General features: G+C 45.8%; 29 non-coding genes across 29 annotated transcripts; 9 read left to right on the top strand and 20 right to left on the bottom strand.

The window, feature by feature from the left end:
• The first annotated feature begins 296 nt into the window (after positions 1 to 296).
• trnae-cuc (transfer RNA glutamic acid (anticodon CUC)) lies at positions 297 to 368 on the top strand. The gene has a single exon. It is a non-coding gene; the product is annotated as a tRNA-Glu (tRNA).
• Positions 369 to 852: 484 nt separating this feature from the next.
• Positions 853 to 934, bottom strand: trnas-cga (transfer RNA serine (anticodon CGA)). The gene has a single exon. It is a non-coding gene; the product is annotated as a tRNA-Ser (tRNA).
• A 1297-nt stretch (positions 935 to 2231) lies between these two features.
• Positions 2232 to 2313, bottom strand: trnas-uga (transfer RNA serine (anticodon UGA)). Its single transcript has one exon. It is a non-coding gene; the product is annotated as a tRNA-Ser (tRNA).
• A 1711-nt stretch (positions 2314 to 4024) lies between these two features.
• trnas-uga (transfer RNA serine (anticodon UGA)) lies at positions 4025 to 4106 on the bottom strand. The gene has a single exon. It is a non-coding gene; the product is annotated as a tRNA-Ser (tRNA).
• Positions 4107 to 4639: 533 nt separating this feature from the next.
• On the top strand, positions 4640 to 4711 carry trnae-cuc (transfer RNA glutamic acid (anticodon CUC)). Its single transcript has one exon. It is a non-coding gene; the product is annotated as a tRNA-Glu (tRNA).
• A 484-nt stretch (positions 4712 to 5195) lies between these two features.
• On the bottom strand, positions 5196 to 5277 carry trnas-cga (transfer RNA serine (anticodon CGA)). Its single transcript has one exon. It is a non-coding gene; the product is annotated as a tRNA-Ser (tRNA).
• Positions 5278 to 5396: 119 nt separating this feature from the next.
• trnae-cuc (transfer RNA glutamic acid (anticodon CUC)) lies at positions 5397 to 5468 on the top strand. The gene has a single exon. It is a non-coding gene; the product is annotated as a tRNA-Glu (tRNA).
• Positions 5469 to 5951: 483 nt separating this feature from the next.
• trnas-cga (transfer RNA serine (anticodon CGA)) lies at positions 5952 to 6033 on the bottom strand. The gene has a single exon. It is a non-coding gene; the product is annotated as a tRNA-Ser (tRNA).
• Positions 6034 to 6152: 119 nt separating this feature from the next.
• trnae-cuc (transfer RNA glutamic acid (anticodon CUC)) lies at positions 6153 to 6224 on the top strand. The gene has a single exon. It is a non-coding gene; the product is annotated as a tRNA-Glu (tRNA).
• A 483-nt stretch (positions 6225 to 6707) lies between these two features.
• Positions 6708 to 6789, bottom strand: trnas-uga (transfer RNA serine (anticodon UGA)). The gene has a single exon. It is a non-coding gene; the product is annotated as a tRNA-Ser (tRNA).
• A 1087-nt stretch (positions 6790 to 7876) lies between these two features.
• On the bottom strand, positions 7877 to 7958 carry trnas-cga (transfer RNA serine (anticodon CGA)). The gene has a single exon. It is a non-coding gene; the product is annotated as a tRNA-Ser (tRNA).
• A 119-nt stretch (positions 7959 to 8077) lies between these two features.
• On the top strand, positions 8078 to 8149 carry trnae-cuc (transfer RNA glutamic acid (anticodon CUC)). Its single transcript has one exon. It is a non-coding gene; the product is annotated as a tRNA-Glu (tRNA).
• Positions 8150 to 9255: 1106 nt separating this feature from the next.
• On the bottom strand, positions 9256 to 9337 carry trnas-uga (transfer RNA serine (anticodon UGA)). The gene has a single exon. It is a non-coding gene; the product is annotated as a tRNA-Ser (tRNA).
• Positions 9338 to 10426: 1089 nt separating this feature from the next.
• On the bottom strand, positions 10427 to 10508 carry trnas-cga (transfer RNA serine (anticodon CGA)). The gene has a single exon. It is a non-coding gene; the product is annotated as a tRNA-Ser (tRNA).
• Positions 10509 to 10627: 119 nt separating this feature from the next.
• On the top strand, positions 10628 to 10699 carry trnae-cuc (transfer RNA glutamic acid (anticodon CUC)). Its single transcript has one exon. It is a non-coding gene; the product is annotated as a tRNA-Glu (tRNA).
• A 1106-nt stretch (positions 10700 to 11805) lies between these two features.
• On the bottom strand, positions 11806 to 11887 carry trnas-uga (transfer RNA serine (anticodon UGA)). Its single transcript has one exon. It is a non-coding gene; the product is annotated as a tRNA-Ser (tRNA).
• Positions 11888 to 12420: 533 nt separating this feature from the next.
• Positions 12421 to 12492, top strand: trnae-cuc (transfer RNA glutamic acid (anticodon CUC)). Its single transcript has one exon. It is a non-coding gene; the product is annotated as a tRNA-Glu (tRNA).
• Positions 12493 to 12976: 484 nt separating this feature from the next.
• On the bottom strand, positions 12977 to 13058 carry trnas-cga (transfer RNA serine (anticodon CGA)). The gene has a single exon. It is a non-coding gene; the product is annotated as a tRNA-Ser (tRNA).
• A 1297-nt stretch (positions 13059 to 14355) lies between these two features.
• trnas-uga (transfer RNA serine (anticodon UGA)) lies at positions 14356 to 14437 on the bottom strand. Its single transcript has one exon. It is a non-coding gene; the product is annotated as a tRNA-Ser (tRNA).
• Positions 14438 to 16139: 1702 nt separating this feature from the next.
• trnas-cga (transfer RNA serine (anticodon CGA)) lies at positions 16140 to 16221 on the bottom strand. The gene has a single exon. It is a non-coding gene; the product is annotated as a tRNA-Ser (tRNA).
• Positions 16222 to 17368: 1147 nt separating this feature from the next.
• On the bottom strand, positions 17369 to 17450 carry trnas-uga (transfer RNA serine (anticodon UGA)). Its single transcript has one exon. It is a non-coding gene; the product is annotated as a tRNA-Ser (tRNA).
• A 1711-nt stretch (positions 17451 to 19161) lies between these two features.
• Positions 19162 to 19243, bottom strand: trnas-uga (transfer RNA serine (anticodon UGA)). Its single transcript has one exon. It is a non-coding gene; the product is annotated as a tRNA-Ser (tRNA).
• Positions 19244 to 19777: 534 nt separating this feature from the next.
• trnae-cuc (transfer RNA glutamic acid (anticodon CUC)) lies at positions 19778 to 19849 on the top strand. Its single transcript has one exon. It is a non-coding gene; the product is annotated as a tRNA-Glu (tRNA).
• A 1106-nt stretch (positions 19850 to 20955) lies between these two features.
• On the bottom strand, positions 20956 to 21037 carry trnas-uga (transfer RNA serine (anticodon UGA)). The gene has a single exon. It is a non-coding gene; the product is annotated as a tRNA-Ser (tRNA).
• An 860-nt stretch (positions 21038 to 21897) lies between these two features.
• Positions 21898 to 21979, bottom strand: trnas-uga (transfer RNA serine (anticodon UGA)). The gene has a single exon. It is a non-coding gene; the product is annotated as a tRNA-Ser (tRNA).
• Positions 21980 to 23681: 1702 nt separating this feature from the next.
• On the bottom strand, positions 23682 to 23763 carry trnas-uga (transfer RNA serine (anticodon UGA)). The gene has a single exon. It is a non-coding gene; the product is annotated as a tRNA-Ser (tRNA).
• Positions 23764 to 25474: 1711 nt separating this feature from the next.
• trnas-uga (transfer RNA serine (anticodon UGA)) lies at positions 25475 to 25556 on the bottom strand. The gene has a single exon. It is a non-coding gene; the product is annotated as a tRNA-Ser (tRNA).
• A 533-nt stretch (positions 25557 to 26089) lies between these two features.
• trnae-cuc (transfer RNA glutamic acid (anticodon CUC)) lies at positions 26090 to 26161 on the top strand. The gene has a single exon. It is a non-coding gene; the product is annotated as a tRNA-Glu (tRNA).
• A 484-nt stretch (positions 26162 to 26645) lies between these two features.
• Positions 26646 to 26727, bottom strand: trnas-cga (transfer RNA serine (anticodon CGA)). The gene has a single exon. It is a non-coding gene; the product is annotated as a tRNA-Ser (tRNA).
• Between the last annotated feature and the right edge of the window lie 357 nt (positions 26728 to 27084).

The following is a 27084-nucleotide window of genomic DNA, read 5'->3' as shown; positions in this document are numbered from 1 at the left end:
CTGAAAATGGAATTCAACTGAGATAACGGACTTGTTTTATAGAGAGGCCAATGAATTTGACAAAAATATTTAACCTTTCAAAAGTGCAATCGTTGTATTATACATTTTGTGAATACCAAAGTTGGACCTGAGACCCCCTATACTGTAGCGGCTAGGAGTCTCGCTCAGGGAATGCTGACCGGCAGCAAGCCTCTGCTGCTTTCAAATGCGAAATAACGAGGTGTAACGACCAAATTTGTGGGAGCCTGACTACTGGGTTATATAGTTTTCATTCTGGCTCCTTACTGTCTTGACTCTCCCTGATGGTCTAGTGGCTAGGATTCGGTGCTCTCACCGCCGCGGCCCGGGTTCGATTCCCGGTCAGGGAATTAGATCACATTGATGCTCTCCAATAACAATCTCCTGCAACTGTTTCCTTGTGCTTTTAGATCTCCATCACATCATTCCACACTTTGACACATTTCAGTTGGGCTGATAAGTACAAATTCTATATGAACTGAAGATGAATAAATACACCTCTCTCAATGTTGAAAGATGTATAGAAGGGGGCCCGCTTTTGTTGCTCCCCATCACATTTTAAAGAACAACGTACAGTTGCCAATGTAGCAGCTGGTATAAAAACGGAGGATCCCAACTTGCATACAGACCCGGCTGATGGATTGACAGTTTTGAGGGGTTTTGCTGTAATTCATTGACTAAACCTCCAAGTCATGGGAAATGATTTAGAAGGCCTACTTGGACAATGCATTGGCTAGGAATTCAGGAGCGTTGGGAATGTCTGCATGCGTTATCTCCCTGGAGAAACCCATTATCACTGGAACACTGGGAAGAAAGGGCCAAAAGGGAGGGATACGTAGCTGGCAGGATTCCAACCTGCGCGGGGAAACCCCAATGGATTTCGAGTCCATCGCCTTGACCACTCGGCCACAACTACTCAAAGACTCAAGCCGGGCTGCTTTCCAATGCGAACTAACGAGGTGTAACGACCAAACTTGTGGGAGCCTGACTACTGGGTTATATTGTTTTCATTCTCGTTCTTTCTCCTCTTCACTCTCCGTGATGGTCTAGTGGCTAGGATTCGGCGCTCTCACCGCCGCGGCCAGGATTCGATTCCCGGTCAGGGAAGTTGCTCATTTTGATGCTCTCCAATAACAATCTCCTGCAACTGTTTCCTCGTTCTTTTAGATTTCCTTGACATCATTCCTCACTTTGACACGCTTCAGTTGGGCTGATGAGTACAAATTCTATATGTGCTGAACATGAATAAATACACCTCTCTCCATTTTGAAACATGTGTGGAAGGGGGGCCACTTTTGTTGCTCTGTAATTCACTGGCTAAACCTCCAAGTCATGGGAAATGATTTAGACGGCCTACTTGGACAATGCATTGCCTAGGAATCCCACAGAGGGGTCGTGGGCTATGCAAGCAGCTCTGCACCCATATATACCCCCGACACTTTGAAGCTACGTCTTCAAATGTCAGCTCCTTCCAGAGACATTACTGCTTTTACCGGCGTCCTCGTGGCTTGGAGTGTTTACATTTCTCCCACATCTGAATCCACAAAGCCATATTGTTATTGTTCATCCCCAAACTCTGCCATTTGACCCCATACTTTCAGACCATGCGCTACGTGAATGCCTGTGTGTAACACCTCCCCTTAGGAAGCAAATCCAACCTTCCACTTGAACAATGGGAAAAAAGGGTCAAAGTTAAGGCTTACGTAGTAACAGGATGTGAACCTGCGCTGGTAATCTCCAGTGCACGTTGAGTCTATGGGGTTGAGCACGGGGACCAAACTGCATCCAACGGGAACATAGGATGCTGTCCCGGAACAGTTGGACGTTGACATATGAAGCCTCTAAGCGGGGATGACGTCAAGCACCGTCAAAGACAGTCCACATGTGAACTCTTGGCCGAAAGAATGCGCCAAGTTTTTTACATGGCATCAGTCAAAAGAGACTGCGACATAAGGAGCAGGTCAACCGCTCGTTTGGATCACAACAGGAGCCAAAATTGTCATCAATCTATATTTACTTAGCTGTTGCACAGAAAACTCAAATAATACGAGATCAATAGTCACAGGCCTTGCTGCTAAAGTCCATCAGGAACATTATTTGTTTTTGCCGCTTAATTCAGCTCAGGTGCGTTGGAAATGTCTGCACGTGTTATCTCCCTGGAGAAACCCATTATCACTGGAACACTGGGAAGAAAGGGCCAAAAGGGAGGCGTACGTAGCTGAGAGGATTCGAACCTGCGCGGGGAAACCCCAATGGATTTCAAGTCCATCGCCTTGACCACTCGGCCACAACTACTCAAAGATTGGAGGTGGGCTGCTTTCCTGGGATGACTGAACTTTGACAGCGTAAATCACAAATCGGCCACAATGTCAGGGAGCGTCAAGGAAGCTCCACATTAGAAATCTTGACCTAAACAGAGGGTAGACTTATTTACAGAACATGGGTCGAAACAAAAAGAGCTGTCAACCATTTTTTTTTCATTTACAGGAGGCGCAATAATTATTAGGAATTATTACTAAAGTTGCTGTTGCACTGAAAATGGAATTCAAATGAGATAACGGACTTGTTTTATAGAGAGGCCAATGAATTTGACAACAATATTTAACCTTTCAAAAGTGCAATCGTTGTATTATACATTTTGTGAATACCAAAGTTGGACCTGAGACCCCCTATACTGTAGCGGCTAGGAGTCTCGCTCAGGGAATGCTGACCGGCAGCAAGCCTCTGCTGCTTTCAAATGCGAAATAACGAGGTGTAACGACCAAATTTGTGGGAGCCTGACTACTGGGTTATATAGTTTTCATTCTCGCTCCTTCCCGTCTTGACTCTCCCTGATGGTCTAGTGGCTAGGATTCGGCGCTCTCACCGCCGCGGCCAGGATTCGATTCCCGGTCAGGGAAGTTGCTCATTTTGATCCTCTCCAATAACAATCTCCTGCAACTGTTTCCTCGTTCTTTTAGATTTCCTTGACATCATTCCTCACTTTGACACGCTTCAGTTGGGCTGATGAGTACAAATTCTATATGTGCTGAACATGAATAAATACACCTCTCTCCATTTTGAAACATGTGTGGAAGGGGGGCCACTTTTGTTGCTCTGTAATTCACTGGCTAAACCTCCAAGTCATGGGAAATGATTTAGACGGCCTACTTGGACAATGCATTGCCTAGGAATCCCACAGAGGGGTCGTGGGCTATGCAAGCAGCTCTGCACCCATATATACCCCCGACACTTTGAAGCTACGTCTTCAAATGTCAGCTCCTTCCAGAGACATTACTGCATTTACCGGCGTCCTCGTGGCTTGGAGTGTTTACATTTCTCCCACATCTGAATCCACAAAGCCATATTGTGATTGTTCATCCCCAAACTCTGCCATTTGACCCCATACTTTCAGACCATGCGCTACGTGAATGCCTGTGTGTAACACCTCCCCTTAGGAAGCAAATCCCACCTTCCACTTGAACAATGGGAAAAAAGGGTCAAAGTTAAGGCTTACGTAGTAACAGGATGTGAACCTGCGCTGGTAATCTCCAGTGCACGTCGAGTCTATGGGGTTGAGCACCGGGACCAAACTTCATCCAACGGGAACATAGGATGCTGTCCTGGAACAGTTGGACGTTGACATATGAAGCCTCTAAGCGGGGATGACGTCAAGCACCGTCAAAGACAGTCCACATGTGAACTCTTGGCCGAAAGAATGCGCCAAGTTTTTAACATGGCATCAGTCAAAAGAGACTGCGACATAAGGAGCAGGTCAACCGCTCGTTTGGATCACAACAGGAGCCAAAATTGTCATCAATCTATATTTACTTAGCTGTTGCACAGAAAACTCAAATAATACGAGATCAATAGTCACAGGCCTTGCTGCTAAAGTCCATCAGGAACATTATTTGTTTTTGCCGCTTAATTCAGCTCAGGTGCGTTGGAAATGTCTGCACGTGTTATCTCCCTGGAGAAACCCATTATCACTGGAACACTGGGAAGAAAGGGCCAAAAGGGAGGCGTACGTAGCTGACAGGATTCGAACCTGCGCGGGGAAACCCCAATGGATTTCAAGTCCATCGCCTTGACCACTCGGCCACAACTACTCAAAGATTGGAGGTGGGCTGCTTTCCTGGGATGACTGAACTTTGACAGCGTAAATCACAAATCGGCCACAATGTCAGGGAGCGTCAAGGAAGCTCCACATTAGAAATCTTGACGTAAACAGAGGGTAGACTTATTTACAGAACATGGGTCGAAACAAAAGGAGCTGTCAACCATTTTTTTTTCATTTACAGGAGGCGCAATAATTATTAGGAATTATTACTAAAGTTGCTGTTGCACTGAAAATGGAATTCAAATGAGATAACGGACTTGTTTTATAGAGAGGCCAATGAATTTGACAACAATATTTAACCTTTCAAAAGTGCAATCGTTGTATTATACATTTTGTGAATACCAAAGTTGGACCTGAGACCCCCTATACTGTAGCGGCTAGGAGTCTCGCTCAGGGAATGCTGACCGGCAGCAAGCCTCTGCTGCTTTCAAATGCGAAATAACGAGGTGTAACGACCAAATTTGTGGGAGCCTGACTACTGGGTTATATAGTTTTCATTCTCGCTCCTTCCCGTCTTGACTCTCCCTGATGGTCTAGTGGCTAGGAATCGGCGCTCTCACCGCCGCGGCCCGGGTTCGATTCCCGGTCAGGGAATTAGATCACATTGATGCTCTCCAATAACAATCTCCTGCAACTGTTTCCTTGTGCTTTTAGATCTCCATCACATCATTCCACACTTTGACACACTTCAGTTGGGCTGATAAGTACAAATTCTATATGAACTGAAGATGAATAAATACACCTCTCTCAATGTTGAAAGATGTATAGAAGGGGGCCCGCTTTTGTTGCTCCCCATCACATTTTAAAGAACAACGTACAGTTGCCAATGTAGCAGCTGGTATAAAAACGGAGGATCCCAACTTGCATACAGACCCGGCTGATGGATTGACAGTTTTGAGGGGTTTTGCTGTAATTCATTGACTAAACCTCCAAGTCATGGGAAATGATTTAGAAGGCCTACTTGGACAATGCATTGGCTAGGAATTCAGGAGCGTTGGGAATGTCTGCATGCGTTATCTCCCTGGAGAAACCCATTATCACTGGAACACTGGGAAGAAAGGGCCAAAAGGGAGGGATACGTAGCTGGCAGGATTCCAACCTGCGCGGGGAAACCCCATTGGATTTCGAGTCCATCGCCTTGACCACTCGGCCACAACAACTCAAAGACTCAAGCCGGGCTGCTTTCCAATGCGAAATAACGAGGTGTAACGACCAAACTTGTGGGAGCCTGACTACTGGGTTATATTGTTTTCATTCTCGTTCTTTCTCCTCTTGACTCTCCCTGATGGTCTAGTGGCTAGGATTCGGCGCTCTCACCGCCGCGGCCCGGGTTCGATTCCCGGTCAGGGAATTAGATCACATTGATGCTCTCCAATAACAATCTCCTGCAACTGTTTCCTTGTGCTTTTAGATCTCCATCACATCATTCCACACTTTGACACACTTCAGATGGGCTGATAAGTACAAATTCTATATGAACTGAAGATGAATAAATACACCTCTCTCAATGTTGAAAGATGTATAGAAGGGGCCCGCTTTTGTTGCTCCCCATCACATTTTAAAGAACAACGTACAGTTGCCAATGTAGCAGCTGGTATAAAAACGGAGGATCCCAACTTGCATACAGACCCGGCTGATGGATTGACAGTTTTGAGGGGTTTTGCTGTAATTCATTGACTAAACCTCCAAGTCATGGGAAATGATTTAGAAGGCCTACTTGGACAATGCATTGGCTAGGAATTCAGGAGCGTTGGGAATGTCTGCATGCGTTATCTCCCTGGAGAAACCCATTATCACTGGAACACTGGGAAGAAAGGGCCAAAAGGGAGGGATACGTAGCTGGCAGGATTCCAACCTGCGCGGGGAAACCCCATTGGATTTCGAGTCCATCGCCTTGACCACTCGGCCACAACAACTCAAAGACTCAAGCCGGGCTGCTTTCCAATGCGAAATAACGAGGTGTAACGACCAAACTTGTGGGAGCCTGACTACTGGGTTATATTGTTTTCATTCTCGTTCTTTCTCCTCTTGACTCTCCCTGATGGTCTAGTGGCTAGGATTCGGCGCTCTCACCGCCGCGGCCCGGGTTCGATTCCCGGTCAGGGAATTAGATCACATTGATGCTCTCCAATAACAATCTCCTGCAACTGTTTCCTTGTGCTTTTAGATCTCCATCACATCATTCCACACTTTGACACACTTCAGATGGGCTGATAAGTACAAATTCTATATGAACTGAAGATGAATAAATACACCTCTCTCAATGTTGAAAGATGTATAGAAGGGGCCCGCTTTTGTTGCTCCCCATCACATTTTAAAGAACAACGTACAGTTGCCAATGTAGCAGCTGGTATAAAAACGGAGGATCCCAACTTGCATACAGACCCGGCTGATGGATTGACAGTTTTGAGGGGTTTTGCTGTAATACATTGACTAAACCTCCAAGTCATGGGAAACGATTAAGAAGGCCTACTTGGACAATGCATTGGCTAGGAATTCAGGAGCGTTGGGAATGTCTGCATGCGTTATCTCCCTGGAGAAACCCATTATCACTGGAACACTGGGAAGAAAGGGCCAAAAGGGAGGGATACGTAGCTGACAGGATTCGAACCTGCGCGGGGAAACCCCAATGGATTTCAAGTCCATCGCCTTGACCACTCGGCCACAACTACTCAAAGATTGGAGGTGGGCTGCTTTCCTGGGATGACTGAACTTTGACAGCGTAAATCACACATCGGCCACAATGTCAGGGAGCGTCAAGGAAGCTCCACATTAGAAATCTTGACCTAAACAGAGGGTAGACTTATTTACAGAACATGGGTCGAAACAAAAGGAGCTGTCAACCATTTTTTTTTCATTTACAGGAGGCGCAATAATTATTAGGAATTATTACTGAAGTTGCTGTTGCACTGAAAATGGAATTCAAATGAGATAACGGACTTGTTTTATAGAGGCCAATGAATTTGACAACAATATTTAACCTTTCAAAAGTGCAATCGTTGTATTATACATTTTGTGAATACCAAAGTTGGACCTGAGACCCCCTATACTGTAGCGGCTAGGAGTCTCGCTCAGGGAATGCTGACCGGCAGCAAGCCTCTGCTGCTTTCAAATGCGAAATAACGAGGTGTAACGACCAAATTTGTGGGAGCCTGACTACTGGGTTATATAGTTTTCATTCTCGTTCTTTCTCCTCTTAACTCTTCCTGATGGTCTAGTGGCTAGGATTCGGCGCTCTCACCGCCGCGGCCAGGATTCGATTCCCGGTCAGGGAAGTTGCTCATTTTGATGCTCTCCAATAACAATCTCCTGCAACTATTTCCTTGTGCTTTTAGATCTCCATCACATCATTCCACACTTTGACACACTTCAGTTGGGCTGATAAGTACAAATTCTATATGAACTGAAGATGAATAAATACACCTCTCTCAATGTTGAAAGATGTATAGAAGGGGGCCCGCTTTTGTTGCTCCCCATCACATTTTAAAGAACAACTACAGTTGCCAATGTAGCAGCTGGTATAAAAACGGAGGATCCCAACTTGCATACAGACCCGGCTGATGGATTGACAGTTTTGAGGGGTTTTGCTGTAATTCCTTCGACTAAACCTCCAAGTCATGGGAAATGATTTAGAAGGCCTACTTGGACAATGCATTGGCTAGGAATTCAGGAGCGTTGGGAATGTCTGCATGGGTTATCTCCCTGGAGAAACCCATTATCACTGGAACACTGGGAAGAAAGGGCCAAAAGGGAGGGATACGTAGCTGGCAGGATTCCAACCTGCGCGGGGAAACCCCAATGGATTTCGAGTCCATCGCCTTGACCACTCGGCCACAACTACTCAAAGACTCAAGCCGGGCTGCTTTCCAATGCGAAATAACGAGGTGTAACGACCAAACTTGTGGGAGCCTGACTACTGGGTTATATTGTTTTCATTCTCGTTCTTTCTCCTCTTGACTCTCCCTGATGGTCTAGTGGCTAGGATTCGGCGCTCTCACCGCCGCGGCCCGGGTTCGATTCCCGGTCAGGGAATTTGCTCATTTTGATGCTCTCCAATAACAATCTCCTGCAACTGTTTCCTCGTTCTTTCAGATTTCCTTGACATCATTCCTCACTTTGACACGCTTCAGTTGGGCTGATGAGTACAAATTCTATATGTACTGAACATGAATAAATACACCTCTCTCAATTTTGAAACATGTGTGGAAGGGGGGCCACTTTTGTTGCTCTGTAATTCACTAGCTAAACCTCCAAGTCATGGAAAATGATTTAGACGGCCTACTTGGACAATGCATTGCCTAGGAATCTTACAGAGGGGTCGTGGGCTATGCAAGCAGCTCTGCACCCATATATACCCCAGACACTTTGAAGCTACGTCTTCAAATGTCAGCTCCTTCCAGAGACATTACTGCATTTACCGGCATCCTCGTGGCTTGGAGTGTTTACATTTCTCCCACATCTGAATCCACAAAGCCATATTGTTATTGTTCATCCCCAAACTCTGCCATTTGACCCCATACTTTCAGACCATGCGCTACGTGAATGCCTGTGTGTAACACCTCCCCTTAGGAAGCAAATCCCACCTTCCACTTGAACAATGGGAAAAAAGGGTCAAAGTTAAGGCTTACGTAGTAACAGGATGTGAACCTGCGCTGGTAATCTCCAGTGCACGTCGAGTCTATGGGGTTGAGCACGGGGACCAAACTGCATCCAACGAGAACATAGGATGCTGTCCCGGAACAGTTGGACGTTGACATATGAAGCCTCTAAGCGGGGATGACGTCAAGCACCGTCAAAGACAGTCCACATGTGAACTCTTGGCCGAAAGAATGCGCCAAGTTTTTTACATGGCATCAGTCAAAAGAGACTGCGACATAAGGAGCAGGTCAACCGCTCGTTTGGATCACAACAGGAGCCAAAATTGTCATCAATCTATATTTACTTAGCTGTTGCACAGAAAACTCAAATAATACGAGATCAATAGTCACAGGCCTTGCTGCTAAAGTCCATCAGGAACATTATTTGTTTTTGCCGCTTAATTCAGCTCAGGTGCGTTGGAAATGTCTGCACGTGTTATCTCCCTGGAGAAACCCATTATCACTGGAACACTGGGAAGAAAGGGCCAAAAGGGAGGCGTACGTAGCTGACAGGATTCGAACCTGCGCGGGGAAACCCCAATGGATTTCAAGTCCATCGCCTTGACCACTCGGCCACAACTACTCAAAGATTGGAGGTGGGCTGCTTTCCTGGGATGACTGAACTTTGACAGCGTAAATCACACATCGGCCACAATGTCAGGGAGCGTCAAGGAAGCTCCACATTAGAAATCTTGACCTAAACAGAGGGTAGACTTATTTACAGAACATGGGTCGAAACAAAAGGAGCTGTCAACCATTTTTTTTTCATTTACAGGAGGCGCAATAATTATTAGGAATTATTACTAAAGTTGCTGTTGCAGTGAAAATGGAATTCAAATGAGATAACGGACTTGTTTTATAGAGAGGCCAATGAATTTGACAACAATATTTAACCTTTCAAAAGTGCAATCGTTGTATTATACATTTTGTGAATACCAAAGCTGGACCTGAGACCCCCTATACTGTAGCGGCTAGGAGTCTCGCTCAGGGAATGCTGACCGGCAGCAATCCTCTGCTGCTTTCAAATGCGAAATAACGAGGTGTAAGGACCAAATTTGTGGGAGCCTGACTACTGGGTTATATAGTTTTCATTCTCGCTCCTTCCCGTCTTGACTCTCCCTGATGGTCTAGTGGCTAGGATTCGGCGCTCTCACCGCCGCGGCCAGGATTCGATTCCCGGTCAGGGAAGTTGCTCATTTTGATGCTCTCCAATAACAATCTCCTGCAACTGTTTCCTTGTGCTTTTAGATCTCCATCACATCATTCCACACTTTGACACTTTTCAGTTGGGCTGATAAGTACAAATTCTATATGAACTGAAGATGAATAAATACACCTCTCTCAATGTTGAAAGATGTATAGAAGGGGGCCCGCTTTTGTTGCTCCCCATCACATTTTAAAGAACAACGTACAGTTGCCAATGTAGCAGCTGGTATAAAAACGGAGGATCCCAACTTGCATACAGACCCGGCTGATGGATTGACAGTTTTGAGGGGTTTTGCTGTAATTCATTGACTAAACCTCCAAGTCATGGGAAACGATTTAGAAGGCCTACTTGGACAATGCATTGGCTAGGAATTCAGGAGCGTTGGGAATGTCTGCATGCATTATCTCCTTGGAGAAACCCATTATCACTGGAACACTGGGAAGAAAAGGCCAAAAGGGAGGGATACGTAGCTGGCAGGATTCGAACCTGCGCGGGGAAACCCCAATGGATTTCGAGTCCATCGCCTTGACCACTCGGCCACAACTACTCAAAGACTCAAGCCGGGCTGCTTTCCAATGTGAAATAACGAGGTGTAACGACCAAATTTGTGGGAGCCTGACTACTGGGTTATATTGTTTTCATTCTCGTTCTTTCTCCTCTTGACTCTCCCTGATGGTCTAGTGGCTAGGATTCGGCGCTCTCACCGCCGCGGCCCGGGTTCGATTCCCGGTCAGGGAATTTGCTCATTTTGATGCCCTCCAATAACAATCTCCTGCAACTGTTTCCTCGTTCTTTTAGATTTCCTTGACATCATTCCTCACTTTGACACGCTTCAGTTGGGCTGATGAGTACAAATTCTATATGTACTGAACATGAATAAATTCACCTCTCTCAATTTTGAAACATGTGTGGAAGGGGGGCCACTTTTGTTGCTCTGTAATTCACTGGCTAAACCTCCAAGTCATGGGAAATGATTTAGACGGCCTACTTGGACAATGCATTGCCTAGGAATCCCACAGAGGGGTCGTGGGCTATGCAAGCAGCTCTGCACCCATATATACCCCCGACACTTTGAAGGTACGTCTTCAAATGTCAGCTCCTTCCAGAGACATTACTGCATTTACCGGCGTCCTCGTGGCTTGGAGTGTTTACATTTCTCCCACATCTGAATCCACAAAGCCATATTGTTATTGTTCATCCCCAAACTCTGCCATTTGACCCCATACTTTCAGACCATGCGCTACGTGAATGCCTGTGTGTAACACCTCCCCTTAGGAAGCAAATCCCACCTTCCACTTGAACAATGGGATAAAAGGGTCAAAGTTAAGGCTTACGTAGTAACAGGATGTGAACCTGCGCTGGTAATCTCCAGTGCACGTCGAGTCTATGGGGTTGAGCACGGGGACGAAACTGCATCCAACGGGAACATAGGATGCTGTCCCGGAACTGTTGGACTTTGACATATGAAGCCTCTAAGCGGGGATGACGTCAAGCACCGTCAAAGACAGTCCACATGTGAACTCTTGGCCGAAAGAATGCGCCAAGTTTTTTACATGGCATCAGTCAAAAGAGACTGCGACATAAGGAGCAGGTCAACCGCTCGTTTGGATCACAACAGGAGCCAAAATTGTCATCAATCTATATTTACTTAGCTGTTGCACAGAAAACTCAAATAATACGAGATCAATAGTCACAGGCCTTGCTGCTAAAGTCCATCAGGAACATTGTTTGTTTTTGCCGCTTAATTCAGCTCAGGTGCGTTGGAAATGTCTGCACGTGTTATCTCCCTGGAGAAACCCATTATCACTGGAACACTGGGAAGAAAGGGCCAAAAGGGAGGCGTACGTAGCTGACAGGATTCGAACCTACGCGGGGAAACCCCAATGGATTTCAAGTCCATCGCCTTGACCACTCGGCCACAACTACTCAAAGATTGGAGGTGGGCTGCTTTCCTGGGATGACTGAACTTTGACAGCGTAAATCACAAATCGGCCACAATGTCAGGGAGCGTCAAGGAAGCTCCACATTAGAAATCTTGACGTAAACAGAGGGTAGACTTATTTACAGAACATGGGTCGAAACAAAAGGAGCTGTCAACCATTTTTTTTTCATTTACAGGAGGCGCAATAATTATTAGGAATTATTACTAAAGTTGCTTTTGCACTGAAAATGGAATTCAAATGAGATAACGGACTTGTTTTATAGAGAGGCCAATGAATTTGACAACAATATTTAACCTTTCAAAAGTGCAATCGTTGTATTATACATTTTGTGAATACCAAAGTTGGACCTGAGACCCCCTATACTGTAGCGGCTAGGAGTCTCGCTCAGGGAATGCTGACCGGCAGCAAGCCTCTGCTGCTTTCAAATGCGAAATAACGAGGTGTAACGACCAAATTTGTGGGAGCCTGACTACTGGGTTATATAGTTTTCATTCTGGCTCCTTACTGTCTTGACTCTCCCTGATGGTCTAGTGGCTAGGATTCGGTGCTCTCACCGCCGCGGCCCGGGTTCGATTCCCGGTCAGGGAATTAGATCACATTGATGCTCTCCAATAACAATCTCCTGCAACTGTTTCCTTGTGCTTTTAGATCTCCATCACATCATTCCACACTTTGACACATTTCAGTTGGGCTGATAAGTACAAATTCTATATGAACTGAAGATGAATAAATACACCTCTCTCAATGTTGAAAGATGTATAGAAGGGGGCCCGCTTTTGTTGCTCCCCATCACATTTTAAAGAACAACGTACAGTTGCCAATGTAGCAGCTGGTATAAAAACGGAGGATCCCAACTTGCATACAGACCCGGCTGATGGATTGACAGTTTTGAGGGGTTTTGCTGTAATTCATTGACTAAACCTCCAAGTCATGGGAAATGATTTAGAAGGCCTACTTGGACAATGCATTGGCTAGGAATTCAGGAGCGTTGGGAATGTCTGCATGCGTTATCTCCCTGGAGAAACCCATTATCACTGGAACACTGGGAAGAAAGGGCCAAAAGGGAGGGATACGTAGCTGGCAGGATTCCAACCTGCGCGGGGAAACCCCAATGGATTTCGAGTCCATCGCCTTGACCACTCGGCCACAACTACTCAAAGACTCAAGCCGGGCTGCTTTCCAATGCGAACTAACGAGGTGTAACGACCAAACTTGTGGGAGCCTGACTACTGGGTTATATTGTTTTCATTCTCGTTCTTTCTCCTCTTCACTCTCCGTGATGGTCTAGTGGCTAGGATTCGGCGCTCTCACCGCCGCGGCCAGGATTCGATTCCCGGTCAGGGAAGTTGCTCATTTTGATGCTCTCCAATAACAATCTCCTGCAACTGTTTCCTCGTTCTTTTAGATTTCCTTGACATCATTCCTCACTTTGACACGCTTCAGTTGGGCTGATGAGTACAAATTCTATATGTGCTGAACATGAATAAATACACCTCTCTCCATTTTGAAACATGTGTGGAAGGGGGGCCACTTTTGTTGCTCTGTAATTCACTGGCTAAACCTCCAAGTCATGGGAAATGATTTAGACGGCCTACTTGGACAATGCATTGCCTAGGAATCCCACAGAGGGGTCGTGGGCTATGCAAGCAGCTCTGCACCCATATATACCCCCGACACTTTGAAGCTACGTCTTCAAATGTCAGCTCCTTCCAGAGACATTACTGCTTTTACCGGCGTCCTCGTGGCTTGGAGTGTTTACATTTCTCCCACATCTGAATCCACAAAGCCATATTGTTATTGTTCATCCCCAAACTCTGCCATTTGACCCCATACTTTCAGACCATGCGCTACGTGAATGCCTGTGTGTAACACCTCCCCTTAGGAAGCAAATCCAACCTTCCACTTGAACAATGGGAAAAAAGGGTCAAAGTTAAGGCTTACGTAGTAACAGGATGTGAACCTGCGCTGGTAATCTCCAGTGCACGTTGAGTCTATGGGGTTGAGCACGGGGACCAAACTGCATCCAACGGGAACATAGGATGCTGTCCCGGAACAGTTGGACGTTGACATATGAAGCCTCTAAGCGGGGATGACGTCAAGCACCGTCAAAGACAGTCCACATGTGAACTCTTGGCCGAAAGAATGCGCCAAGTTTTTTACATGGCATCAGTCAAAAGAGACTGCGACATAAGGAGCAGGTCAACCGCTCGTTTGGATCACAACAGGAGCCAAAATTGTCATCAATCTATATTTACTTAGCTGTTGCACAGAAAACTCAAATAATACGAGATCAATAGTCACAGGCCTTGCTGCTAAAGTCCATCAGGAACATTATTTGTTTTTGCCGCTTAATTCAGCTCAGGTGCGTTGGAAATGTCTGCACGTGTTATCTCCCTGGAGAAACCCATTATCACTGGAACACTGGGAAGAAAGGGCCAAAAGGGAGGCGTACGTAGCTGAGAGGATTCGAACCTGCGCGGGGAAACCCCAATGGATTTCAAGTCCATCGCCTTGACCACTCGGCCACAACTACTCAAAGATTGGAGGTGGGCTGCTTTCCTGGGATGACTGAACTTTGACAGCGTAAATCACAAATCGGCCACAATGTCAGGGAGCGTCAAGGAAGCTCCACATTAGAAATCTTGACCTAAACAGAGGGTAGACTTATTTACAGAACATGGGTCGAAACAAAAAGAGCTGTCAACCATTTTTTTTTCATTTACAGGAGGCGCAATAATTATTAGGAATTATTACTAAAGTTGCTGTTGCACTGAAAATGGAATTCAAATGAGATAACGGACTTGTTTTATAGAGAGGCCAATGAATTTGACAACAATATTTAACCTTTCAAAAGTGCAATCGTTGTATTATACATTTTGTGAATACCAAAGTTGGACCTGAGACCCCCTATACTGTAGCGGCTAGGAGTCTCGCTCAGGGAATGCTGACCGGCAGCAAGCCTCTGCTGCTTTCAAATGCGAAATAACGAGGTGTAACGACCAAATTTGTGGGAGCCTGACTACTGGGTTATATAGTTTTCATTCTCGCTCCTTCCCGTCTTGACTCTCCCTGATGGTCTAGTGGCTAGGATTCGGCGCTCTCACCGCCGCGGCCAGGATTCGATTCCCGGTCAGGGAAGTTGCTCATTTTGATCCTCTCCAATAACAATCTCCTGCAACTGTTTCCTCGTTCTTTTAGATTTCCTTGACATCATTCCTCACTTTGACACGCTTCAGTTGGGCTGATGAGTACAAATTCTATATGTGCTGAACATGAATAAATACACCTCTCTCCATTTTGAAACATGTGTGGAAGGGGGGCCACTTTTGTTGCTCTGTAATTCACTGGCTAAACCTCCAAGTCATGGGAAATGATTTAGACGGCCTACTTGGACAATGCATTGCCTAGGAATCCCACAGAGGGGTCGTGGGCTATGCAAGCAGCTCTGCACCCATATATACCCCCGACACTTTGAAGCTACGTCTTCAAATGTCAGCTCCTTCCAGAGACATTACTGCATTTACCGGCGTCCTCGTGGCTTGGAGTGTTTACATTTCTCCCACATCTGAATCCACAAAGCCATATTGTGATTGTTCATCCCCAAACTCTGCCATTTGACCCCATACTTTCAGACCATGCGCTACGTGAATGCCTGTGTGTAACACCTCCCCTTAGGAAGCAAATCCCACCTTCCACTTGAACAATGGGAAAAAAGGGTCAAAGTTAAGGCTTACGTAGTAACAGGATGTGAACCTGCGCTGGTAATCTCCAGTGCACGTCGAGTCTATGGGGTTGAGCACGGGGACCAAACTTCATCCAACGGGAACATAGGATGCTGTCCTGGAACAGTTGGACGTTGACATATGAAGCCTCTAAGCGGGGATGACGTCAAGCACCGTCAAAGACAGTCCACATGTGAACTCTTGGCCGAAAGAATGCGCCAAGTTTTTAACATGGCATCAGTCAAAAGAGACTGCGACATAAGGAGCAGGTCAACCGCTCGTTTGGATCACAACAGGAGCCAAAATTGTCATCAATCTATATTTACTTAGCTGTTGCACAGAAAACTCAAATAATACGAGATCAATAGTCACAGGCCTTGCTGCTAAAGTCCATCAGGAACATTATTTGTTTTTGCCGCTTAATTCAGCTCAGGTGCTTTGGAAATGTCTGCACGTGTTATCTCCCTGGAGAAACCCATTATCACTGGAACACTGGGAAGAAAGGGAGGCATACGTAGCTGACAGGAGTCGAACCTGCGCAGGGAAACCCCAATGGATTTCGAGTCCATCGCCTTGACCACTCGGCCACAACTACTCAAAGACTCAAGCCGGGCTGCTTTCCAATGCGAAATAACGAGGTGTAACGACCAAACTTGTGGGAGCCTGACTACTGGGTTATATTGTTTTCATTCTCGTTCTTTCTCCTCTTGACTCTCCCTGATGGTCTAGTGGCTAGGATTCGGCGCTCTCACCGCCGCGGCCAGGATTCGATTCCCGGTCAGGGAAGTTGCTCATTTTGATGCTCTCCAATAACAATCTCCTGCAACTGTTTCCTCGTTCTTTTAGATTTCCTTGACATCATTCCTCACTTTGACACGCTTCAGTTGGGCTGATGAGTACAAATTCTATATGTACTTAAGATGAATAAATACACCTCTCTCAATTTTGAACCATGTGTGGAAGGGGGGCCACTTTTGTTGCTCTGTAATTCACTGGCTAAACCTCCAAGTCATGGGAAATGATTTAGACGGCCTACTTGGACAATGCATTGCCTAGGAATCCCACAGAGGGGTCGTGGGCTATGCAAGCAGCTCTGCACCCATATATACCCCCGACACTTTGAAGCTACGTCTTCAAATGTCAGCTCCTTCCAGAGACATTACTGGATTTACCGGCGTCCTCGTGGCTTGGAGTGTTTACATTTCTCCCACATCTGAATCCACAAAGCCATATTGTTATTGTTCATCCCCAAACTCTGCCATTTGACCCCATACTTTCAGACCATGCGCTACGTGAATGCCTGTGTGTAACACCTCCCCTTAGGAAGCAACTCCCACCTTCCACTTGAACAATGGGAAAAAAGGGTCAAAGTTAAGGTTTACGTAGTAACAGAATGTGAACCTGCGCTGGTGAACTCTTGGCCTCTAGAAAGCACGCGCCAAGTTTTTTACATGGCATCAGTCAAAAGAGACTGCGACATAAGGAGCAGGTCAACCGCTCGTTTGGATCACAACAGGAGCCAAAATTGTCATCAATCTATATTTACTTAGTTGTTGCACAGAAAACTCAAATAATACGAGATCAATAGTCACAGGCCTTGCTGCTAAAGTCCATCAGGAACATTATTTGTTTTTAACGCTTAATTCAGCTCAGGTGCGTTGGAAATGTCTGCACGTGTTATCTCCCTGGAGAAACCCATTATCACTGGAACACTGGGAAGAAAGGGCCAAAAGGGAGGCATACGTAGCTGACAGGATTCTAACCTGCGCGGGGAAACCCCAATGGATTTCAAGTCCATCGCCTTGACCACTCGCCCACAACTACTCAAAGATTTGAGATGGGTTGCTTTCCTGGGATGACTGAACTTTGACACCGCAAATCACACATCGGCCACAATGTCAGGGAGCGTCAAGGAAGCTCCACATTAGAAATCTTGACCTAAACAGAGGGTAGACTTATTTACAGAACATGGGTCGAAACAAAAGGAGCTGTCAACCATTTTTTTTTCATTTACAGGAGGCCCAATAATTATTAGGAATTATTACTAAAGTTGCTGTTGCACTGAAAATGGAATTCAAATGAGATAACGGACTTGTTTTATAGAGAGGCCAATGAATTTGACAACAATATTTAACCTTTCAAAAGTGCAATCGTTGTATTATACATTTTGTGAATACCAAAGTTGGACCTGAGACCCCCTATGCTGTAGCGGCTAGGTGTCTCGCTCAGGGAATGCTGACCGGCAGCAAGCCTCTGCTGCTTTCAAATGCGAAATAACGAGGTGTAACGACCAAATTTGTGGGAGCCTGACTACTGGGTTATATAGTTTTCATTCTCGTTCTTTCTCCTCTTGACTCTCCCTGATGGTCTAGTGGCTAGGATTCGGCGCTCTCACCGCCGCGGCCAGGATTCGATTCCCGGTCAGGGAAGTTGCTCATTTTGATGCTCTCCAATAACAATCTCCTGCAACTGTTTCCTCGTTCTTTTAGATTTCCTTGACATCATTCCTCACTTTGACACGCTTCAGTTGGGCTGATGAGTACAAATTCTATATGTACTGAAGATGAATAAATACACCTCTCTCAATTTTGAACCATGTGTGGAAGGGGGGCCACTTTTGTTGCTCTGTAATTCACTGGCTAAACCTCCAAGTCATGGGAAATGATTTAGACGGCCTACTTGGACAATGCATTGCCTAGGAATCCCACAGAGGGGTCGTGGGCTATGCAAGCAGCTCTGCACCCATATATACCCCCGACACTTTGAAGCTACGTCTTCAAATGTCAGCTCCTTCCAGAGACATTACTGGATTTACCGGCGTCCTCGTGGCTTGGAGTGTTTACATTTCTCCCACATCTGAATCCACAAAGCCATATTGTTATTGTTCATCCCCAAACTCTGCCATTTGACCCCATACTTTCAGACCATGCGCTACGTGAATGCCTGTGTGTAACACCTCCCCTTAGGAAGCAAATCCCACCTTCCACTTGAACAATGGGAAAAAAGGGTCAAAGTTAAGGCTTACGTAGTAACAGGATGTGAACCTGCACTGGTAATCTCCAGTGCACGTCGAGTCTATGGGGTTGAGCACGGGGACCAAACTGCATCCAACGGGAACATAGGATGCTGTCCCGGAACAGTTGGACTTTGACATATGAAGCCTCTAAGCGGGGATGACGTCAAGCAACGTCAAAGACAGTCCACATGTGAACTCTTGGCCGAAAGAATGCGCCAAGTTTTTTACATGGCATCAGTCAAAAGAGACTGCGACATAAGGAGCAGGTCAACCGCTCGTTTGGATCACAACAGGAGCCAAAATTGTCATCAATCTATATTTACTTAGCTGTTGCACAGAAAACTCAAATAATACGAGATCAATAGTCACAGGCCTTGCTGCTAAAGTCCATCAGGAACATTATTTGTTTTTGCCGCTTAATTCAGCTCAGGTGCGTTGGAAATGTCTGCACGTGTTATCTCCCTGGAGAAACCCATTATCACTGGAACACTGGGAAGAAAGGGCCAAAAGGGAGGCATACGTAGCTGACAGGATTTGAACCTGCGCGGGGAAACCCCAATGGATTTCAAGTCCATCGCCTTGACCACTCGGCCACAACTACTCAAAGATTGGAGGTGGGCTGCTTTCCTGGGATGACTGAACTTTGACAGCGTAAATCACACATCGGCCACAATGTCAGGGATCGTCAAGGAAGCTCCACATTAGAAATCTTGACCTAAACAGAGGGTAGACTTATTTACAGAACATGGGTCGAAACAAAAGGAGCTGTCAACCATTTTTTTTTTCATTTACAGGAGGCGCAATAATTATTAGGAATTATTACTAAAGTTGCTGTTGCACTGAAAATGGAATTCAAATGAGATAACGGACTTGTTTTATAGAGAGGCCAATGAATTTGACAACAATATTTAACCTTTCAAAAGTGCAATCGTTGTATTATACATTTTGTGAATACCAAAGTTGGACCTGAGACCCCCTATACTGTAGCGGCTAGGAGTCTCGCTCAGGGAATGCTGACCGGCAGCAAGCCTCTGCTTCTTTCCAATGCGAAATAACGAGGTGTAACGACCAAATTTGTGGGAGCCTGACTACTGGGTTATATAGTTTTCATTCTCGCTCCTTCCCGTCTTAACTCTCCCTGATGGTCTAGTGGCTAGGATTAGGCGCTCTCACCGCCGCGGCCCGGGTTCGATTCCCGGTCAGGGAATTAGATCACATTGATGCTCTCCAATAACAATCTCCTGCAACTGTTTCCTTGTGCTTTTAGATCTCCATCACATCATTCCTCACTTTGACACGCTTCAGTTGGGCTGATGAGTACAAATTCTATATGTACTGAACATGAATAAATACACCTCTCTCCATTTTGAAACATGTGTGGAAGGGGGGCCACTTTTGTTGCTCTGTAATTCACTGGCTAAACCTCCAAGTCATGGGAAATGATTTAGACGGCCTACTTGGACAATGCATTGGCTAGGAATCCCACAGAGGGGTCGTGGGCTATGCAAGCAGCTCTGCACCCATATATACCCCCGACACTTTGAAGCTACGTCTTCAAATGTCAGCTCCTTCCAGAGACATTACTGCATTTACCGGCGTCCTCGTGGCTTGGAGTGTTTACATTTCTCCCACATCTGAATCCACAAAGCCATATTGTTATTGTTCATCCCCAAACTCTGCCATTTGACCCCATACTTTCAGACCATGCGCTACGTGAATGCCTGTGTGTAACACCTCCCCTTAGGAAGCAAATCCCACCTTCCACTTGAACAATGGGAAAAAAGGGTCAAAGTTAAGGCTTACGTAGTAACAGGATGTGAACCTGCGCTGGTAATCTCCAGTGCACGTCGAGTCTATGGGGTTGAGCACGGGGACCAAACTGCATCCAACGGGAACATAGGATGCTGTCCCGGAACAGTTGGACTTTGACATATGAAGCCTCTAAGCGAGGATGACGTCAAGCACCGTCAAAGACAGTCCACATGTGAACTCTTGGCCGAAAGAACGCGCCAAGTTTTTTACATGGCATCAGTCAAAAGAGACTGCGACATAAGGAGCAGGTCAACCGCTCGTTTGGATCACAACAGGAGCCAAAATTGTCATCAATCTATATTTACTTAGCTGTTGCACAGAAAACTCAAATAATACGAGATCAATAGTCACAGGCCTTGCTGCTAAAGTCCATCAGGAACATTATTTGTTTTTGCCGCTTAATTCAACTCAGGTGCGTTGGAAATGTCTGCACGTGTTATCTCCCTGGAGAAACCCATTATCACTGGAACACTGGGAAGAAAGGGCCAAAAGGGAGGCATACGTAGCTGACAGGATTCGAACCTGCGCGGGGAAACCACAATGGATTTCAAGTCCATCGCCTTGACCACTCGGCCACAACTACTCAAAGATTTGAGGTGGGCTGCTTTCCTGGGATGACTGAACTTTGACAGCGTAAATCACACATCGGCCACAATGTCAGGGAGCGTCAAGGAAGCTCCACATTAGAAATCTTGACCTAAACAGAGGGTAGACTTATTTACAGAACATGGGTCGAAACAAAAGGAGCTGTCAACCATTTTTTTTTCATTTACAGGAGGCGCAATAATTATTAGGAATTATTACTAAAGTTGCTGTTGCACTGAAAATGGAATTCAAATGAGATAACGGACTTGTTTTATAGAGAGGCCAATGAATTTGACAACAATATTTAACCTTTCAAAAGTGCAATCGTTGTATTATACATTTTGTGAATATCAAAGTTGGACCTGAGACCCCCTATACTGTAGCGGCTAGGAGTCTCGCTCAGGGAATGCTGACCGGCAGCAAGCCTCTGCTGCTTTCCAATGCGAAATAACGAGGTGTAAGGACCAAATTTGTGGGAGCCTGACTACTGGGTTATATAGTTTTCATTCTCGCTCCTTCCCGTCTTGACTCTCCCTGATGGTCTAGTGGCTAGGATTCGGCGCTCTCATGGCATCAGTCAAAAGAGACTGCGACATAAGGAGCAGGTCAACCGCTCGTTTGGATCACAACAGGAGCCAAAATTGTCATCAATCTATATTTACTTAGCTGTTGCACAGAAAACTCAAATAATACGAGATCAATAGTCACAGGCCTTGCTGCTAAAGTCCATCAGGAACATTATTTGTTTTTGCTGCTTAATTCAGCTCAGGTGCGTTGGAAATGTCTGCACGTGTTATCTCCCTGGAGAAACCCATTATCACTGGAACACTGGGAAGAAAGGGCCAAAAGGGAGGCGTACGTAGCTGACAGGATTCGAACCTGCGCGGGGAAACCCCAATGGATTTCAAGTCCATCGCCTTGACCACTCGGCCACAACTACTCAAAGATTGGAGGTGGGCTGCTTTCCTGGGATGACTGAACTTTGACAGCGTAAATCACACATCGGCCACAATGTCAGGGATCGTCAAGGAAGCTCCACATTAGAAATCTTGACCTAAACAGAGGGTAGACTTATTTACAGAACATGGGTCGAAACAAAAGGAGCTGTCAACCATTTTTTTTTTCATTTACAGGAAGCGCAATAATTATTAGGAATTATTACTAAAGTTGCTGTTGCACTGAAAATGGAATTCAAATGAGATAACGGACTTGTTTTATAGAGAGGCCAATGAATTTGACAACAATATTTAACCTTTCAAAAGTGCAATCGTTGTATTATACATCTTGTGAATACCAAAGTTGGACCTGAGACCCCCTATACTGTAGCGGCTAGGAGTCTCGCTCAGGGAATGCTGACCGGCAGCAAGCCTCTGCTGCTTTCAAATGCGAAATAACGAGGTGTAAGGACCAAATTTGTGGGAGCCTGACTGCTGGGTTATATAGTTTTCATTCTCGCTCCTTCCCGTCTTGACTCTCCCTGATGGTCTAGTGGCTAGGATTCGGCGCTCTCACCGCCGCGGCCCAGGTCGATTCCCGGTCAGGGAATTTGCTGATTTTGATGCCCTCCAATAACAATCTCCTGCAACTGTTTCCTCGTTCTTTTAGATTTCCTTGACATCATTCCTCACTTTGACACGCTTCAGTTGGGCTGATGAGTACAAATTCTATATGTGCTGAACATGAATAAATTCACCTCTCTCAATTTTGAAACATGTGTGGAAGGGGGGCCACTTTTGTTGCTCTGTAATTCACTGGCTAAACCTCCAAGTCATGGGAAATGATTTAGACGGCCTACTTGGACAATGCATTGCCTAGGAATCCCACAGAGGGGTCGTGGGCTATGCAAGCAGCTCTGCACCCATATATACCCCCGACACTTTGAAGCTACGTCTTCAAATGTCAGCTCCTTCCAGAGACATTACTGCATATACCGGCGTCCTCGTGGCTTGGAGTGTTTACATTTCTCCCACATCTGAATCCACAAAGCCATATTGTTATTGTTCATCCCCAAACTCTGCCATTTGACCCCATACTTTCAGACCATGCGCTACGTGAATGCCTGTGTGTAACACCTCCCCTTAGGAAGCAAATCCCACCTTCCACTTGAACAATGGGAAAAAAGGGTCAAAGTTAAGGCTTACGTAGTAACAGGATGTGAACCTGCGCTGGTAATCTCCAGTGCACGTCGAGTCTATGGGGTTGAGCACGGGGACCAAACTGCATCCAACGGGAACATAGGATGCTGTCCCGGAACAGTTGGACTTTGACATATGAAGCCTCTAAGCGGGGATGACGTCAAGCACCGTCAAAGACAGTCCACATGTGAACTCTTGGCCGAAAGAATGCGCCAAGTTTTTAACATGGCATCAGTCAAAAGAGACTGCGACATAAGGAGCAGGTCAACCGCTCGTTTGGATCACAACAGGAGCCAAAATTGTCATCAATTTATATTTACTTAGCTGTTGCACAGAAAACTCAAATAATACGAGATCAATAGTCACAGGCCTTGCTGCTAAAGTCCATCAGGAACATTATTTGTTTTTGCCACTTAATTCAGCTCAGGTGCGTTGGAAATGTCTGCACGTGTTATCTCCCTGGAGAAACCCATTATCACTGGAACACTGGGAAGAAAGGGAGGCATACGTAGCTGACAGGATTCGAACCTGCGCGGGGAAACCCCAATGGATTTCAAGTCAATCGCCTTGACCACTCGCCCACAACTACTCAAAGATTTGAGATGGGTTGCTTTCCTGGGATGACTGAACTTTGACAGCGCAAATCACACATCGGCCACAATGTCAGGGAGCGTCACGGAAGCTCCACATTAGAAATCTTGACCTAAACAGAGGGTAGACTTATTTACAGAACATGGGTCGAAACAAAAGGAGCTGTCAACCATTTTTTTTTCATTTACAGGAGGCGCAATAATTATTAGGAATTATTACTAAAGTTGCTGTTGCAGTGAAAATGGAATTCAAATGAGATAACGGACTTGTTTTATAGAGAGGCCAATGAATTTGACAACAATATTTAACCTTTCAAAAGTGCAATCGTTGTATTATACATTTTGTGAATACCAAAGTTGGACCTGAGACCCCCTATGCTGTAGCGGCTAGGTGTCTCGCTCAGGGAATGCTGACCGGCAGCAAGCCTCTGCTGCTTTCAAATGCGAAATAACGAGGTGTAACGACCAAATTTGTGGGAGCCTGACTACTGGGTTATATAGTTTTCATTCTCGTTCTTTCTCCTCTTGACTCTCCCTGATGGTCTAGTGGCTAGGATTCGGCGCTCTCACCGCCGCGGCCAGGATTCGATTCCCGGTCAGGGAAGTTGCTCATTTTGATGCTCTCCAATAACAATCTCCTGCAACTGTTTCCTCGTTCTTTTAGATTTCCTTGACATCATTCCTCACTTTGACACGCTTCAGTTGGGCTGATGAGTACAAATTCTATATGTGCTGAACATGAATAAATACACCTCTCTCCATTTTGAAACATGTGTGGAAGGGGGGCCACTTTTGTTGCTCTGTAATTCACTGGCTAAACCTCCAAGTCATGGGAAATTATTTAGACGGCCTACTTGGACAATGCATTGCCTAGGAATCTTACAGAGGGGTCGTGGGCTATGCAAGCAGCTCTGCACCCATATATACCCCAGACACTTTGAAGCTACGTCTTCAAATGTCAGCTCCTTCAAGAGACATTACTGCATTTACCGGCGTCCTCGTGGCTTGGAGTGTTTACATTTCTCCCACATCTAAATCCACAAAGCCATATTGTTATTGTTCATCCCCAAACTCTGCCATTTGACCCCATACTTTCAGACCATGCGCTACGTGAATGCCTGTGTGTAACACCTCCCCTTAGGAAGCAAATCCCACCTTCCACTTGAACAATGGGAAAAAAGGGTCAAAGTTAAGGCTTACGTAGTAACAGGATGTGAACCTGCGCTGGTAATCTCCAGTGCACGTCGAGTCTATGGGGTTGAGCACGGGGACCAAACTGCATCCAACGGGAACATAGGATGCTGTCCCGGAACAGTTGGACGTTGACATTTGAAGCCTCTAAGCGGGGATGACGTCAAGCACCGTCAAAGACAGTCCACATGTGAACTCTTGGCCGAAAGAATGCGCCAAGTTTTTTACATGGCATCAGTCAAAAGAGACTGCGACATAAGGAGCAGGTCAACCGCTCGTTTGGATCACAACAGGAGCCAAAATTGTCATCAATCTATATTTACTTAGCTGTTGCACAGAAAACTCAAATAATACGAGATCAATAGTCACAGGCCTTGCTGCTAAAGTCCATCTGGAACATTATTTGTTTTTGCCGCTTAATTCAGCTCAGGTGCGTTGGAAATGTCTGCACGTGTTTTCTCCCTGGAGAAACCCATTATCACTGGAAAACTGGGAAGAAAGGGCCAAAAGGGAGGCGTACGTAGCTGACAGGATTCGAACCTGCGTGGGGAAACCCCAATGGATTTCAAGTCCATCGCCTTGACCACTCGGCCACAACTACTCAAAGATTGGAGGTGGGCTGCTTTCCTGGGATGACTGAACTTTGACAGCGTAAATCACACATCGGCCACAATGTCAGGGAGCGTCAAGGAAGCTCCCCATTAGAAATCTTGACCTAAACAGAGGGTAGACTTATTTACAGAACATGGGTCGAAACAAAAGGAGGTGTCAACCATTTTTTTTTCATTTACAGGAGGCGCAATAATTATTAGGAATTATTACTAAAGTTGCTGTTGCACTGAAAATGGAATTCAAATGAGATAACGGACCTGTTTTATAGAGAGGCCAATGAATTTGACAACAATATTTAACCTTTCAAAAGTGCAATCGTTGTATTATACATTTTGTGAATACCAAAGTTGTACCTGAGACCCCCTATACTGTAGCTGCTAGGAGTCTCGCTCAGGGAATGCTGACCGGCAGCAAGCCTCTGCTGCTTTCCAATGCAAAATAACGAGGTGCAAGGACCAAATTTGTGGGAGCCTGACTACTGGGTTATATAGTTTTCATTCTCGCTCCTTCCCGTCTTGACTCTCCCTGATGGTCTAGTGGCTAGGATTCGGCGCTCTCACCGCCGCGGCCCGGGTTCGATTCCCGGTCAGGGAATTAGATCACATTGATGCTCTCCAATAACAATCTCCTGCAACTGTTTCCTTGTGCTTTTAGATCTCCATCACATCATTCCACACTTTGACACACTTCAGTTGGGCTGATAAGTACAAATTCTATATGAACTGAAGATGAATAAATACACCTCTCTCAATGTTGAAAGATGTATAGAAGGGGGCCAGGTTTTGTTGCTCCCCATCACATTTTAAAGAACAACGTACAGTTGCCAATATAGCAGCTGGTATAAAAACGGAGGATCCCAACTTGCATACAGACCCGGCTGATGGATTGACAGTTTTGAGGGGTTTTGCTGTAATTCATTGACTAAACCTCCAAGTCATGGGAAACGATTTAGAAGGCCTACTTGGACAATGCATTGGCTAGGAATTCAGGAGCGTTGGGAATGTCTGCATGCGTTATCTCCCTGAAGAAACCCATTATCACTGGAACACTGGGAAGAAAGGGCCAAAAGGGAGGCATACGTAGCTGACAGGATTCGAACCTGCGCGGGGAAACCCCAATGGATTTCGAGTCCATCGCCTTGACCACTCGGTCACAACTACTCAAAGACTCAAGCCGGGCTGCTTTCCAATGCGAACTAACGAGGTGTAACGACCAAACTTGTGGGAGCCTGACTACTGGGTTATATTGTTTTCATTCTCGTTCTTTCTTCTCTTGACTCTCCCTGATGGTCTAGTAGCTAGGATTCGGCGCTCTCACCGCCGAGGCCAGGGTTCGATTCCCGGTCAGGGAATTTGCTCATTTTGATGCTCTCCAATAACAATCTCCTGCAACTGTTTCCTCGTTCTTTTAGATTTCCTTGACATCATTCCTCACTTTGACACGCTTCAGTTGGGCTGATGAGTACAAATTCTATATGTGCTGAACATGAATAAATACACCTCTCTCCATTTTGAAAC

The sequence above is a fragment of the Channa argus genome, chromosome 21 (genome assembly GCF_033026475.1).
Source record: "Channa argus isolate prfri chromosome 21, Channa argus male v1.0, whole genome shotgun sequence".
Classification (NCBI taxonomy): domain Eukaryota; kingdom Metazoa; phylum Chordata; class Actinopteri; order Anabantiformes; family Channidae; genus Channa; species Channa argus.
This window is presented reverse-complemented; position numbering and strand designations above follow the sequence as displayed.